A 16,537-nucleotide genomic window follows, 5' to 3' on the forward strand; every position below is an offset into this window, starting at 1 on the left:
AACAACATAAAAAAGCAAAACAAAAAGCAGAGCAAAGGGGAAAAACAATATAAAACAAAAAAGCAAACTGAAAACCTAAATAAAACAAAAAGCTAAACAAAACCAAACAAAAAACTGAGCAAAATAAATCGGAACAAAAGCAGAGCAAAGCAAAACAAAGCTTGGCGAAATATCAAAGCAAAACGAAAACAAAACAAAGCAAAATGAAAAACAAAAAATCTGTGCAAAGCAAAGCAACACAAAACAACATAAAAAAGCAAAACAAAAAGCAGAGCAAAGGGGAAAAACAATATAAAACAAAAAAGCAAACTGAAAACCTAAATAAAACAAAAAGCTAAACAAAACCAAACAAAAAACTGAGCAAAACAAAGCTCAGCAAAAGCAGAGCAAAGCAAAACAAAGCTTGGCGAAATATCAAAGCAAAACGAAAACAAAACATAGCAAAATGAAAAACAAAAAATCTGTGCAAAGCAAAGCAACACAAAACAAAATAAAAAAGCAAAATAAAACAAAAAGAAACAAAAAACAAAAGGCAAAAAAAATAAACAGATCAATATCCCAATATCATATTCCCTGGTTTCTCAGACAAGGCTTAAACCTAATGCCAGACTAAAATCTAAGTCTGAGCTGTTTTAACTGAAAGAAACTTGCTCTGACTGATCTTAAAATGTATCAGTGTCTTTATTTTGTTTCGAAATGCACAGAGTAATGTTTTTTTTTCTAAGGCATGTTTATAAAAATGACTTAAATGTCCTGATTGAACCATGGCCTAATCCTGACTTAATCTAAGCCCTGTCTATGAAACCAGACCTATATGTCATACAAGTTTTTGTCACAGCTGTGGTACAGTGCATAGTGTGTCCTTTATCTTCTCCACTGTCCTGTTATTTAAAGGCAAAGAAAAAAGTTATATATATTGTCACGGGAGGAGCACAAGACAGACACAGTGGGCGTGGCGTCAGGCCTCGGAGAGGCTTTTATTAACAAAATCAAATAAAACATGGGATAAAAGGTGGCCAAACGGGGAAGGTGTCCAAAATAACAGGGAATCTGGTGTCCTCGTAGTGCTGCAGGGTTCGTGTGGGTTGGGCAGTGTTCATTGAGGAAGGGTCCAGGTAAGGGGCGGAGTCCGGTGGCCGCACGCGCTCCCCTCTTCGGTCCGGGGCGCGAGGGGCGGCGGCTTCCTCTAGCGGCCGCATCACTCTCGTTGGCCGCGGCGCTGGCAGGGGATGGACGGCCCGGCATCCTGGCCCGTCGGCCGTGTAAACGGGTGCGGTTCTCTTCCGGATCGCGGGTCCGGCAGCTCACGTCTCTGGTGGCGCGGGAGTCCCTCAACGCACCCTTCCTGGACCCACGAGGACACCAGCGTGCATGCACGGGGAAGAGACCGGTCTCCCGAGGAGAGGCGCGTTGGGCTTTTAAACAGCGGCGGTGATGAGGCTCCATTCCCTTCAGGTGTGCCCCATCACACGCCGCCAGCCCTGACTCGTCCAGCGCCCCTCCTCTCACACACCCACTCCAGTCGGGAGCCTGGTGAAGGGCGGCGATTTAGGACGGGGTGCCGGTGACAATCAGGGAGGAGGCAGCTGACTCGTCACATTCCCCCTCCCAAGCGACATCCCCGTCATCAGGGCGCCGCCCACACGGGAGTGCTACCATCCTCAACCAGGCTCCAAACGGTCGGAGTGGGCGGGGATTCCTCTCCGGGCGGTCCTCCCTCTCGCATCGCACCGGAACAGGGACAGAGAAACCAGGTTTTAGTGACAGCCTCAACCAACCACAGGGTAAAAATGACAATAACAAGTCACTTACCCCTTTTGTGGCTGGGAGGCTGTCCCCAGTTTTCCTCCGTCCCAGTCCGGGTTCTCACGAACGTTTGCAAGCGAGGGGGAGTGACGTCACCAGATGGTTCCCAACTGCGCTGTCTAGGCTCCGCCTTGCCCGCATTCTCCACCAGTGTCACGGGAGGAGCACAAGACAGACACAGTGGGCGTGGCGTCAGGCCTCGGAGAGGCTTTTATTAACAAAATCAAATAAAACATGGGATAAAAGGTGGCCAAACGGGGAAGGTGTCCAAAATAACAGGGAATCTGGTGTCCTCGTAGTGCTGCAGGGTTCGTGTGGGTTGGGCAGTGTTCATTGAGGAAGGGTCCAGGTAAGGGGCGGAGTCCGGTGGCCGCACGCGCTCCCCTCTTCGGTCCGGGGCGCGAGGGGCGGCGGCTTCCTCTAGCGGCCGCATCACTCTCGTTGGCCGCGGCGCTGGCAGGGGATGGACGGCCCGGCATCCTGGCCCGTCGGCCGTGTAAACGGGTGCGGTTCTCTTCCGGATCGCGGGTCCGGCAGCTCACGTCTCTGGTGGCGCGGGAGTCCCTCAACGCACCCTTCCTGGACCCACGAGGACACCAGCGTGCATGCACGGGGAAGAGACCGGTCTCCCGAGGAGAGGCGCGTTGGGCTTTTAAACAGCGGCGGTGATGAGGCTCCATTCCCTTCAGGTGTGCCCCATCACACGCCGCCAGCCCTGACTCGTCCAGCGCCCCTCCTCTCACACACCCACTCCAGTCGGGAGCCTGGTGAAGGGCGGCGATTTAGGACGGGGTGCCGGTGACAATCAGGGAGGAGGCAGCTGACTCGTCACAATATATATATATATATATATATATTTATAAAAGACTCTTCTTCGAGAAGCTCGCTGGCAGTCTTGGCCACTTACCGTTTATCTGGAGCTCCTTCCAGGCGTGACGCACCGACGGTCGGCACGTTTTCCTGATTAATGCAGGGCAAGTGAATGAGCAGTGGTTAAAAATAAAAAGGGCAAGTGAGTGATTGGGTCATTTATCCCCATCATGATGTGATATTTTAGAGCTGTGGTATCAAGACCCCTGATAATGAAGTATTCGGGGGGTCGATTTTCAGGTGTTGCCATTTCGTGAAACACATTTTTGCTCTTTGTGAAAATGAAGGCCATAAACAAGCTTAAGTAGACATGAGAAACGATAGAGAAGATTACTGTTTGGGACACCTCATTCTGTCTCAGATGATGTAGCCAAGATCATCTAAGAGTGAGGAGGAATAAACGCACTTTCACAGATGTGAAAGTGATGGAGCGAGAACAGAGGGCCGAGTGCTGGAACAAGGAGTAACAAACATGTTGCCATTCCTGTTTGTGTACAGACACTATCCGTGTCTCTGGCAGGGAGATGCATGCTTATGGCCTCAGTACAGGCTGTTGGCACACTTGATTTAAAGCGGCTGGCGTTTGTTAAAGCTGATGTGAGCCGAAAGCTTTCTGGTTTCATGTACTCACGCTCACAGCCAAAAGGTGCATCAGCTTGGTTTATTGGGAGCAATCACAGGCCGTCCGTTGGGAGCCCATTACAACGCTTGACTTTGCGGCTCTGCAACAGGTGTAGGATTCATCCAGGAGCCAATTAAGGATTTCCAAAAATAAAGCAAACATAAAAAAAACCTAGAGACCTTGATAAATTAAAATTTGTTTTATTTTATTATAATGCATATTAATGGCTGATAGAAAATCTGCAGTACATACAGTATATACACACAAAGAAAATAAATATTTCATACTATTTACAGATAAACAAGGGAAAAAACCTATATATGCTGAGCTTCATTTCATTCTTGTGACAGGCTTCATTTGTTCACAGAAAGGAAACTCAAATGGCAGTGAGCACAAGGTTTTGTTTTCATTGTGAGTGTACACAAATTAAAGCAGACCTTTATACAGTGATGCATTATTAATAAGACAATAAGTGTTTAAAGTTCATTCTGCTGGTATAAGGAAACAGTTGAAGAAGCACACACACACACACACACACAAAACACATCAGTTCCAGCATTGATAACTTGACAGCGCAGTACGTACTTTAACAATAGAAAATACAGTGAACCAAACAGCACGACAACCTCTGTCAATGCTGGAATGCGACTGAAGTACGAAGCCTGTAATTTACATAATAAATAATAATTCAGTATTTAGATATGGAAATATTACGGAATATTTGGATTTGTGTCAAATGAGAAGAGGTAGGATACACGAGCACAAAGCACCATTTCGCAAACCATTTTCACCTTTAAATCACAGTGCAGTGGAAAAACAACAGGTCAAATATCTGTATTTAATATAGTCTGTTTTTATTTTTATTCTTATCAGAACCTTTCACATCAATATATATATGGGAACCATTTTAAAAGTTGATAAATATTTTTTTCCTGTCCTACCCATATCTATGATTACTGTATTTTATTATTTGCATTTAGCATTGTTTTTTCCTACTATTCTTGGCCCACTAGTTAAGAACTACTGTTACATTAGATATCAGCTGTTTCCTTACAGATTAGCTAATGCTGTTCATCCTCCTTTGGGAAACGTGACGTGTGTGTTGTCTCTGTTCTAGCCTTCCAGCAGCAGTGAAAGAGCAGCCAGTCTGTTTTCTCCCTAGAGAACAGAAAGCCACTTGAATGCCAAAGCGTATGAGAGAGAATCGTGATGCTTTAGTTCCAGGCAGTATTTTCTTTCAGGTTAAGGTTCAGGCTAGATCCATCTGACTCTGGTTAAACGGGCCAGGCCTCAAAATTAAGCTCTGGATCTTTTCGTGTTGGTGATCTTCAGGGAATGCAAAAATGTGGAACTGGAGTTTAACTAACAAGAAATGCCATATATTTAAGTTTGGGTTATTGTTGTTTTTATTATGCCTAAACAGGATCTAAAATGTTTTTTTTATTTGCCTCACCTGCCGACGGTGGGTGAATTAAGAAAGTTTATTGACTAAAAAAAAATATTGCATTTTAATTTAAAATGTTTTTTTTTTTTTTTTTTTTTTTTTGCACTTCACAGATTTTTATTATTTAGATGTTTCCTTGAATAAAAGTGAAAGCTTATATTATTTTATTTTTGACCAATAGCATTCACAGCAGCATAGCAACCAGTGTTTTGGTGTCAATGAAGAAAAATCATAATTTTGTTGCTCTCAATTTTATTTTGTTGGTGTAATGTGAGGAATATTTCATGTATGTGGCATCACAAGACATAAAAACGTAAAATAAAAAAAAATCCACTAAGGTCAAATTTAGTGTTTTGTACCTTTTTGTTATAATAAAGCAATACATTATTTTTTTTCACATTTGTACTTAACTGGTAGATGTTTATTTTGGACACTCAACATTGATTTTCTGCACTGGATTGATTGCAAGGTATTTGTTTTTTGGAGAAATTTCTTGTTTTGAAGGAACTTGATTGGATGCTGGGGTTCTGATGATCCTACGAAGCTCCTTAACCAATTTAACCAGTCACTTCACTAAACAACCCCAATGTTGGTCCACCACCATCTAGGCTAATATTTATAGCAAAGGAAAGCAAATAATGATTAAGTTTTCATTCCGGGAGGAAGTGTTGTGATTGACAGTAGACATTTACATTTTGGACACATAGACCCATGGCGACTGCAGTGGTCGTGGCACCTTAAATACATTCTTGCGATACATTCTGTTCCTCTGCCCCACATTCTGCATGCTAAACAGGGCCCCATACGGGCCAATTTGCAGCAGCCAATTTACCAACGTCGCTTTGAATTTGCTGGAAGTAAAAAGGCAGAGAAGTGCTTTGAGCTTCACGAAATGGGAAGTCTGGGACGGCTAAAACCTTCACCCACATATGCAGATGTACGAAGCCACACACGCTTAAAAATGTACTGATAATCTGTTCGTCGTGCGTCCAGATGTGGTAGAGAGTCCCAGAGGGTTAGAAAGAGGCATTTCTGACAGGAATGTGACAGGGCTTAATTAGCCGCTGAACTTAGGAAACATTTTCTCTAGATTGTTGTCATTTGAATAGATGAAGACACGTTTTTTGCTCATGCTAAACTGCTTATGTTCACAGCCACGGATTATAGTGACACGCGAATAAAAAGCTTGAATGTGTCACTTCAGAAAAGCTAAAATTGAGTGCTAAAGTAGGCTAGCATGTAGCTATGTGTGAGATTATCTTTTCAAACATCCTGACTAACTAAATGCTAAGAAATCCATGCTATCCATGCCATCTTTTAACTTTTTCCTCACATTGTGATGCTAATTATGTCAGTTGTGTTGAAGGAATGCCGAATGCTAACCGGTAGCATTTTGGCTAAAGTCTCGGGCTCTTTTCCTGTACCTCAGGCTCTGTTTCTCTCTCACGACAGATACTGAGGGTTGCGAGCACAACTGGAGGAAGTTTCACGGCCACTGCTACAGGTACTTCACCCGCAGACACACGTGGGAAGACGCGGAGAAAGACTGCAGAGAGCACAGCGGTCACCTGGCCAGCATCCATTCCACACAAGAGCAGGACTTCATTAATGGTCAGTATTAGGGTTCATCCCAGACAGAGTCACTAATACACTTCTGTAACAAACTAAAGAATTAACTGTTAGCAGATGTGCTTACATTCAAAAGCCTGGGGTTAGTAAGATATAATGTTTCTGCTAATTAATGCTGTCGTACTAGTTTCAGAGCACAATGAGTTATCTCTACTAGACTGTCTAGTCTAAAAAAAAGTATGCCGCTCACCATCCAACCAGAGCTCCTAGACTAAATTGGTGGATGCTCGATACAGTTTCCTTCCCTGTATAATGTTGCTCTTCCACAAACGTCGTTGTGAACCAACATTACTCTCCCCGTTAATTTAAAAAAGACACCAAATGTGAACATGCCCTTAGCATGTTGCATTTATTTGATTAAAAATACAGTAAAAATGTATCATTGCAATTTAAAATAACTGAATATTTTAATAGATTTTGAAATGTAATTTATTCCTGAATTTTTAGCATCATTTCTCCAATCTTCAGTATCACATGGTCCTTCAGAAATCACTCTAATATGTTGATATGCTGCTCAAGAAACATGACTTTTCTCTCTCTCTCAGAATCCTTTAGTAAGAGCAAAGTTAAAAAGAACAGGGTTTCTTTCAAATAGGAGTCATTTGTAACATTTTACTGTAAATGACTTTAGTGTCGCTCTTGGTAAATTTAATGCATCCTCTTTAACAAAAAATAATAATTCTGACCCCAAACTTTTAACCCCTTAACTGTCACTCATATTTTTGAACATTGACCTTGTAGAGCACGATCCAAACTTAAATTTTTATTATTCATGAATGAAAACATTTTGTAACATGATATTGATGTACCATTTACATGGTAATGCAATGTCTGATTTTAAAATGAGTTTTAAAGGATGAATTTTGAGATTTTAAGTTTTCAGTTGATATATAATTTCTCATGATTTCTAAAATGTGATAGAGAAAAAGGCAACAAAGAAGTCTTGTTTTTTTAACAAAGGTCAAAATTCCTGTTATAATGTAGATTTCTGAGGGTGCACTCTTGTCATAAATTAATCTATTACTTTTCCTACATAATTTTTTAAAAAAAAACATTGATAAAATATATATTTGGGAGTCTTAGACCTTTCCAACGATATATAGTTTGTCAAGATTAGATTAGATTTAATTGTAATATAGTGAAGTAAATGTTGGCGTCCCACAGAGCGGACGGGTGACAGTTAGCAGGTTAAATAAAAAGAGGTATGCAATTACTTAAAAAAAAAAAAGTAAATTAAATTGTATTTTTTATTATTTGATACTCATATTGGTACCGTATTTTTCGGACGATAAGTCGCACCTGAGTATAAGTCGCATCAGTCCAAAAATACGTCATGATGAGGAAAAAAACTTATATAAGTGGCACTGGACTATAAGTCGCATTTATTTAGAACCAAGCACCAAGAGAAAACATTACCGTCTCCAGCCGCGAGAGGGCGCTCTATGTTTTCAGTGTAGACTACAGGAGCACTGAGCAGCATAGAGCGCCCTCTCGCAGCTGGAGACAGAATGTTTTCTCTTAGTTCATTTCTCTTGGTTCATGTCAAATTCATTTTGATAAATAAGTCGCACCTGACTATAAGTCGCAGGACCAGCCAAACTATGAAAAAAGTGTGACTTATAGTCCGGAAAATACGGTACTTATATTCATGGCCGTAGCCAGGCTTTGAAAATTAGTCAGGTCGAAAGGGGTTTCTATAATAACCCCCATAAATACAACTAATTATAAAGTCTAACACTTGAAAAGAGACATAAATGTAAATGTTTTTGGAGGGATGCTCGTTTTGAAATCATACCCTATTTATTGCATCAAAAGTTTGTTAATACTATATTTATGGGGTGGATAATTTTACCAGTTGTGTATTATTCATGCAAACATACATATTTCCCACCAAACGTGTTATTTAATATACTTTCTAAAGAATTAAATTTAGTGGAAAAACAAGTAAAAGAAAACGCTTATAACAGCTGGATCTGGCAACACGGAGGGAGGCTGCGTCTCACACTCTCGCTCACAACTAACTGAAGACTCGTTCACTTCGGAAGCATCTCGCAACGATTATTTTCACACCACGGACACTAAACATTGAATTATACATGCAGACATTCAGATGAGGAGTTTAGCAGCAAATTACTCAATCAGAGAATACATTTTATTTTCGAACAGGTCCGGACCTCGTTGACCTCATAGCTGGCTACGGCCATGCTCATATTTTAATTTTTGTGGTGTAATGTGATGGAAATTTTGTGTATAATTGGATGAATGATTTAAAATGTAAAATTTCCACGTAAAATATGTTCGTACGTACCTCTTTTTGGTTTTATTTAGCCACCAAATCCAGTCTTTATTCACATTTACCATCAATAAGCATAAATTTCAGATAATTTTTTTTAAACAAATTAAGTGCAAGTCATTTGTTCTCAATAAACGTTTCCAAAAAATGTCCCTCTGCTTAAAATCATTTGCAACCAACTAGCATGTGACAAATTACGGTTCATAGCTGTAACATAACTAAAGCTTAATATTATTATATGTATTTTTTTATTGCGACGTGTGGCCAGTTCAAATTATTATTAAACAGAAACCAGTTCTTAAATTCTGTATTTTGCTTCATGGGATATAAAACAGCATATGGTCGGTGTCTGTGGCTAATCTTCGTCTGTTTTACCCAATTAGCTTTGACTAAAACTATTTGCATAGCCTAGATTCATTAATATCCAGCCAGATAGCTAAGGAAAGCGACAGGATGCTGACCTCCTGTACACCACAGATTGCATTATGTCTCCAGTCCCTAGTCGAACCTAAATCCAGCGTAATGACGCTCGGTGTGGCCTCTCACAGCATGCTGTCTGCACACAGAGCCGCGGCGCTCACCAAAAAGTGTGTTTAATCGCCTTGAAAATGGACATCTCCACCCCTGCAATAAAGGGGGCACAGCCATTAAGAAGATTAATGGGCCCTGTAATGATGTTAATCAGTAACACCGTGATTGAAATTCCATTACAGCCAGACCAAAAAAAATAAAAAATCCTCACAAATGCATCTTGGGACGATCTGATGGCTTCTGGCTTGAGCTTGAATTGTGATTGTGATTGTGAACACCATCATTCGGCTCCCAGTGGCACTGTAGGAGACATAAAGCAGACTACGACTTAAAGGGGAAGCATTAGCTCTGCATTTTATGACAGTAGGACTCCATTTACTCTTGGTATTAAGCTGCTCTTCGGTGGGTGTCTTGGTTGCTGGTTACATCTGGTATTCATATGAGTGTTTTCACCAGTTATATGGTGAAATAAATATGTGCTGGAAGTAAAACCTCTAAATGAATACAAATTGTGTTTGTATGTATGTTTTTAAAGAAATGTCGTGTGCTTTTTAAACAGGACTATGCCATGAAAACACATGGATTGGTCTGAATGACAGGATGGTGGAAGACGACTTTCAGTGGACTGATAACATGGATCTGGTGAGACTGGCACGATCCGTATAAAATGTATACAAATTTGTATAATATTTAATATTTTAATTGTATGTTTACCTGAGATGTCTACATATTTAAATGAAATATTTAATTTAAATAGTTTTAAGTAAATATAACATTTGATATAAATGTTTAAATTAACATTTGTTTGTATATTTTATTAGATTTGTTTAATTAATTTTGTAGATACTTTTTTATTCATATATTTCAATAGATTTTTTATTATTATTTCTACATTTAAACAAAATATTTCATTGAAATATTTATATCCATTAACAAATAAAATGTTATATTTAATATAACATTTTAAATTAACATTTATTTAATATTTAATTCGATTTATAATTAAGTAACTAATCAACAAAATAATTAATTAATCAACAAATTAAAAATAGTATATTATTTAATTGTATGATTAAAGTAGACAATAAATTGAATAGGATTTTTATATAAATATTTGAATGGACAGAAATAAAATATAACTCCTCTAATTTTATTAGATTTTCTTTATTTATTCATACATTTGTAATGTTTTATTGGATTAATTCTATATTTAAACTAAATATTTAATTGACATTTATATCCATTAACAAATAAAATATTATAGTTGATATAAGAACTTGAACATTTATTTTATATTTAATTAGATTTTTAATTTACTTTTTATCTTAATATACCGTACAGACAAAAAATAAAATATTAAACAATACATATTTAAATTGACTTGTATTTTAATATTTAATTACTTTTTATATATTTGATTTATTTATGTATTATAAATATAATAAATAGACTTCTTATCGAAATATCTATGTATTTATATTAGATATTTAATTGAAATATATCCACCAACAGATAAAATATTATAATATTTAATATTAATATATTAATTGACATTTATTTTAATATTTTATAGGATTAAATTTCCATCCATCATCAACTGAAATAGTTATTTAATTAATTCATACAATTAAAATACACATCAAGTAAAATATTACCCTTAATACAATTTTATAAGTAAATATTTATTTTTAGATAAATTTGAATTATTAAACCATTTTAAATGGACCTTTCATTGAAATCTTTATATTTAGACTAAATATTTAATTGAAATTTATTATCCGTCAACATACAAAATATTACATTTAATATATTTTTCAATAAATTGAAAAAATTATTTATAATACAATGTACATTTTAGTATCAAAACATACAGTAGAATGAATCACTTAAACTAATCACTGTATGATAATGAAGGCTATATGGTCAGATAGATCATGCAAATGAAGCATCAGTCTAAAGTTTTCAAACCATTTAGGCATCAAAATAAGATTCTATAATATATTATAACACACCCATTAGACGTATCTGAAAACCCATTTGTAATGGATATATAAGACGGTACACAAAATACCTAGCAAAGCCGTGGGATTGGATTCAGCCCTGAAATATCCCTGTCTCCTCCTCCAGCAATATGAGAACTGGAGGGAGAACCAGCCGGATAATTTCTTTGCGGGCGGAGAGGACTGCGTGGTGATGATCGCCCATGAGAACGGCAAATGGAACGATGTGCCCTGCAACTACAACCTGCCCTACATCTGCAAAAAAGGCACAGGTGAGCAGAAGAGAGGGGAGGAATTAGGCAAAGAGGACAAATACTGTACCGCCTCGCTTTCTACCGCACTGTACTGTTTCCTCCAGTACTGACCTCCTTTTGTTAACTTTATTCACACGTCTTCAAGAGATGCTCTTTCATTTATATCGCTTCCTTCAAATAAAATCAATGCTGCTTCTACTGTCAACGTTTACTTTCATGTTATTCAAAACTCTTTTGACTTGATTTCTTCTGTGGAACACAAGATTTATTTTGTATAATGTACTGGCCACACTTGACCATGAATCAGTGAGATGAACTCAAGAACCTGATCAGTCTGATTAACGAACAATCATTTAGACGGGTTGTGTGAATAATTCAACGATTCAATGTAAAGATTCAAGTCAAAAGATTGATTTGGTCTCACACAAAGCTATTATTATATGACTTCAGGAGACATGGAAGGACCTGTTCTCCGGTTGACCCTTGTGAACCCAAAGTGTCTCATGTCTTTCCAAACCTGCATGAACTTTCGTTGTCCTGTGGATATTTTAAATTTTGAATATTGGTAACAAAACCATTTTGGTTCCCGCTGGCTTCCACTATATAGACAATAAAAAATACAATGGAAATCAATGGGAACTGAAACTCAGGTTACCAACATTCTTCAATATATCACAAAATAAGAGAAAGTCATACAGGTTTGGTATGACAAGAGGGGGAATAAATGCTAGCAGGATCTTCATTTTTGACTGAACTATTTCTATAACCGAGATCGACATTGCAAATCATTCCATTCCTCTATTTTCTGTCACTCTGAACTTGTCATGTCAGTTTGTATGATTTCATTTTCACCAGCTCCCCGTTTCACCAAGTCATCTCACGTCTTTTCAACATCAGACAGTGGCCTCAACAATAACTGTCACTCATTTCATTTTGAGGATGTGATGGTGGGTCCTCGGGAGGGCTGCGTGTTCAAAGCTTCGATCATGACATGGCGGACATGACTGGTTTTCTTCAGCCACTCGTGGTCGTTTAGCTCTGAGGCAATCTGCTTCACCCGCACCTCTATGGGCTCATTAGACTCGTTTTATCTGCTCATTTACATACGAATCAGACTGGGGTTATGGAATCTGTCAGGTCGGTCTGCCCTAGCTAGATTTAAAAAGATACCTTGGGTTCACAAGGGCCAACCGGAGAACAGGTCCATCAGAGAATGCCTCTCAGGAGGACCAGACCATGAAGGACCCGCTCTGGAGAGCCCGTGAAACACGTTTCTCACTTCCTATTGAATGCCTGCCCTCCATTCCATAAATTAATATTCAATTCATTATTAAAAAGTGTTTGAGCTTAGTTTACGTGGTAGGCTGGCTTACGTGTTTAAGCTGAGATTTCAATAGGATTTAAAATTAGACGTTTAACTGAAATATCTACATATTTTAACCAAATATTTTACTGAAATATTTATGTTAAACTAATTATGAAGTTAAATATTAAAATATTTAATAAAAAATGTATATTAAAAGAGATATTTTATGTTTGAATGTAATATTCATCTAGCCACAAGTGTAGTATGAATTAAATTGCAATTAAATATCTGTATATTAAAACTAAATATTTAATTGAAACATTTATATAAATGAACATCAAATATTATATTTAATATAATTATTTAAACATAACTAGTCTGATTTGCTTTCCAGAGCAGGTCTATCATGGTCTGGACCCCCCGAGAGGCTTTCTCTGAAGGACCTGTTCTCCATCAGCCCTTGTGAACCCAAAGTGTCTGTATATATTCGAACGTAAATTTTATTTGAAATATTTATATCAAGTATATATATATATAATTCTATGTAAAAAATCTTTATATTGAAACTAAATACCAGAGTTGTTCTGTCATGGTCTGGCCCTCCTGGGAGGTGTCTTCTGAAGGACCTGTTTTCCAGTCGGTCCTTGTGAACCCAAAGTGTCTCTTAAGATCTACACTAAACTAAACAATCTCTTTAGATAAACCATGCGAAAGTTCATCATTTCTCAGAAAATCTTCAAATACACATACACATTAGCCTTGTAGGTGTATAAAGGGGTTACTCAGGGCAGTAGCCGCAGATTTTAATCGATGGTGTGCTTGTTCAGTTTTGAGCATGGCACACGTACACAGCTCAGCCAGCTGTCATTCGCAAGACCACCTGGGAAACATTTCCAACCACCCCCACCACTTGCCTCGCTGTCCCCTTTTGTCCACCAGCCCTCCCCCAGTCAGTCTCTCATTCAAACTGTCAGAACTATTGATCATGCAATCCCTCCAGCCTGGCCTTAATACAATAATAAAATCCCTTAAGAACAGCGAACAATAGTCAGTCACATGGTATTAACTTATAGATGTGCTTAAAACAGACGTTCTGCAATATCAGTCGGTGTGTTTCTCTCGTGATGTAGTAGTTTTTATGCTGAGCTTTGGAGTTTGCTGGAGGTAAAGCTGCTTGAATCCAGAGTGTTGAGCACAAGCCTCAGGGTGATGCTGACTCAGTTGAAGAACCCTCTCTGTGTCTGTGTTATTGAATCACCTTGACTTTTGCCTGCCAGCTTTGATATTTGTATGAATGAGGTGAGACGCATCCTGGGGCATTCTGCACGGTCTGGTCGATATGATAGCGCTGCGATAAACCTCTTTCCTTTGTCCTCTGCAAAAATGCTTCAACTTGCAGTTGGAATGCAAATAGGAAATCTGTTATCAGACACTTGTAACCTGCCGCTTATAACATGACTTATATTAACAACATAGATTCAAATGTAATGCAAATTTTAAAATGTAGAATTTAGAATGTTTGAGGTTTGTAATTTAGATATATAATTTATTAAATTGATTAATAAAACAAAAAAATATCTTATTTAATTACAAAATTAATAATTTAAGAAAATCTAGTTTTTTGTTTTATTAATGCACACACACACACACAGACACACACACATATATATATATATATATATATATATATATATATATATATATATATATATATATATATATATATATATATATATAACGCATCTTTGTAAATATAAATAGTTTCATTTGTTTTAAAATTGTGCATAGGATTTATTACATTGCTCACTAAATTAAAGTTTTTATTTAATATTTTATATGTGTGTGTGTGTGTGTGTGTGTTTAAAATAATAATAAATTTTTTTTTTAATTTTTTAAAATATTTATTTATTTATTTATATATTGTTCTATATGTTAATATTTATTATTATTTTGTTTATTTATTTTTCTTAGTTTATTAACCGTAAGTATAAAATATATTTAATTTATTGTTTATAATATATAATTTATTTTTTACGCTTATTTTTTGTTGTTGTTGTTGTTGTTGTTTTGTTATTGTTACTAAAACTTAAAAAAAAAATCCAGATATATTTTGTTCTTCTAAGTGAAGCTCTAGAATAGAATATATGTGTGTGTGTGTGTGTGTGTGTGTGTGTGTTTAAAATAATAATAATTTTTTTTTTAATTTTTTTAAATATTTATATATTTATATATTGTTCTATATGTTAATATTTATTATTATTTTGTTTATTTATTTTTCTTAGTTTATTAACCGTAAGTCTAAAATATATTTAATTTATTGTTTATAATATATAATTTATTTTTTACGCTTATTTTTTGTTGTTGTTGTTGTTGTTTTGTTATTGTTACTAAAACTTAAAAAAAAAATCCAGATATATTTTGTTCTTCTAAGTGAAGCTCTAGAATAGAATATAGAATAAAGTGACATTCATACATTTTTAAGCAAGGCTTAGTTGTCTGAATACTTTTTGAGGCCAGTCTATCTAAGTGTACAGTGTGTCCAGGATTGAGTATTGATTTTATGGTCTATTATTTATTTATGATTTATTGTTGAATCAGTGCTCGGCTTGTGTGGATTGAGAACGGCTGCTCAGTTCAGGAGTGAGTGTTTTTAAGTGTGACATTTTCCTCCTGTCCTCAACCCAGAAGGTCATATACACCTCATTCTCTCCAGACAAAGCAGCTCCCCACCATAAAAAAACCGCATACAACAGAGCTCATCAGGCTTACAAACCGCCGCTGACTTCCCAGATCAATTCCAGCTCATAGCGTCACTGATTAGGTGGCAATTCCTGCCCGTCCTGAGCAACAGATAACCTGCAGTTCCTTCCCAGAATTGATTTGATTCTGAAAATGCTGTGAAATCCTGCAAGGAGGTTAATGGCACAACTTGCTCTGGAGCGTCTGATAAAGAAAATCTTACTTGAAGGGGAAAAGCTAAAGTGCCGAGGCCATAAAGTCTGCCGGAGTGAAGACATTAAACACTCAAATCACAGGTCAGCTTTATGATGTTTGGCTGCAAATGAACAAGCCGAGGTGATTATAGAGAGCAGCTTTGGATCATAGGTTTGCTGTTCAGAGCGTATGAATGTACGGGGAGCCGTAGACCACAAGCTAATTGTTTGTACCCTGATTGGTTCCCTGAGGTGTTTACTGACCCACCGCAGCAAAAGAATAGGCAACTCCTGCATCTTCAGTCAAGCGGTATGAAGAGTTTCAGCTCCGAGGGCGCCACCTAATGAAAGGTGTAAGGAAATGTCTAGAGAAAAGAGTACATTTAAAGCCCGTTCTACTTCTGAATTAAGTTAAACATATGCTTAATATGAGTATTCAGTGAAAAATGTCTAGTGGGAATCGATTGGATCTTGAAAAAATTGGAAATTGAATCATTCATTTATTTATTTACATGATTTTATATTTATGCTATATTCTGTGCAGTTCACACAAAAAGGAAAAACTCACTTCATGTGGCTCCAATTCATCAGGAATTAACTGTATTTTAAAAGTGTGATGTGTGTGACAAAGTGGCAGTGGTGGATTCATTCATTCATTCATTTAATTTGCAATAAAATTCACAATGAATCACCAGGAAATATGGATGCCCAAAATATCAGTTATATTAAATTATATCAGTTATTAAATTAGTTTTATGTGTTTTTTATTATATATGTCTTTATTATAAATTATTTTAATTCATTTTTTTTTATGTTTTAGCTTTTCCCTCATTAAATATTAAGCTTTAA

At 37.0% G+C, this 16,537-nt stretch overlaps 1 pseudogene; it reads left to right on the forward strand.

Annotated features, from left to right (window-relative positions):
• Positions 1-16,537, forward strand: part of LOC113040541 (neurocan core protein-like) — a 75,996-nt pseudogene that overhangs the window by 58,441 nt on the left and 1,018 nt on the right.

The sequence above is a fragment of the Carassius auratus genome, chromosome 22, assembly GCF_003368295.1.
Source record: "Carassius auratus strain Wakin chromosome 22, ASM336829v1, whole genome shotgun sequence".
In the NCBI taxonomy this organism is placed as follows: Eukaryota; Metazoa; Chordata; class Actinopteri; order Cypriniformes; family Cyprinidae; genus Carassius; species Carassius auratus.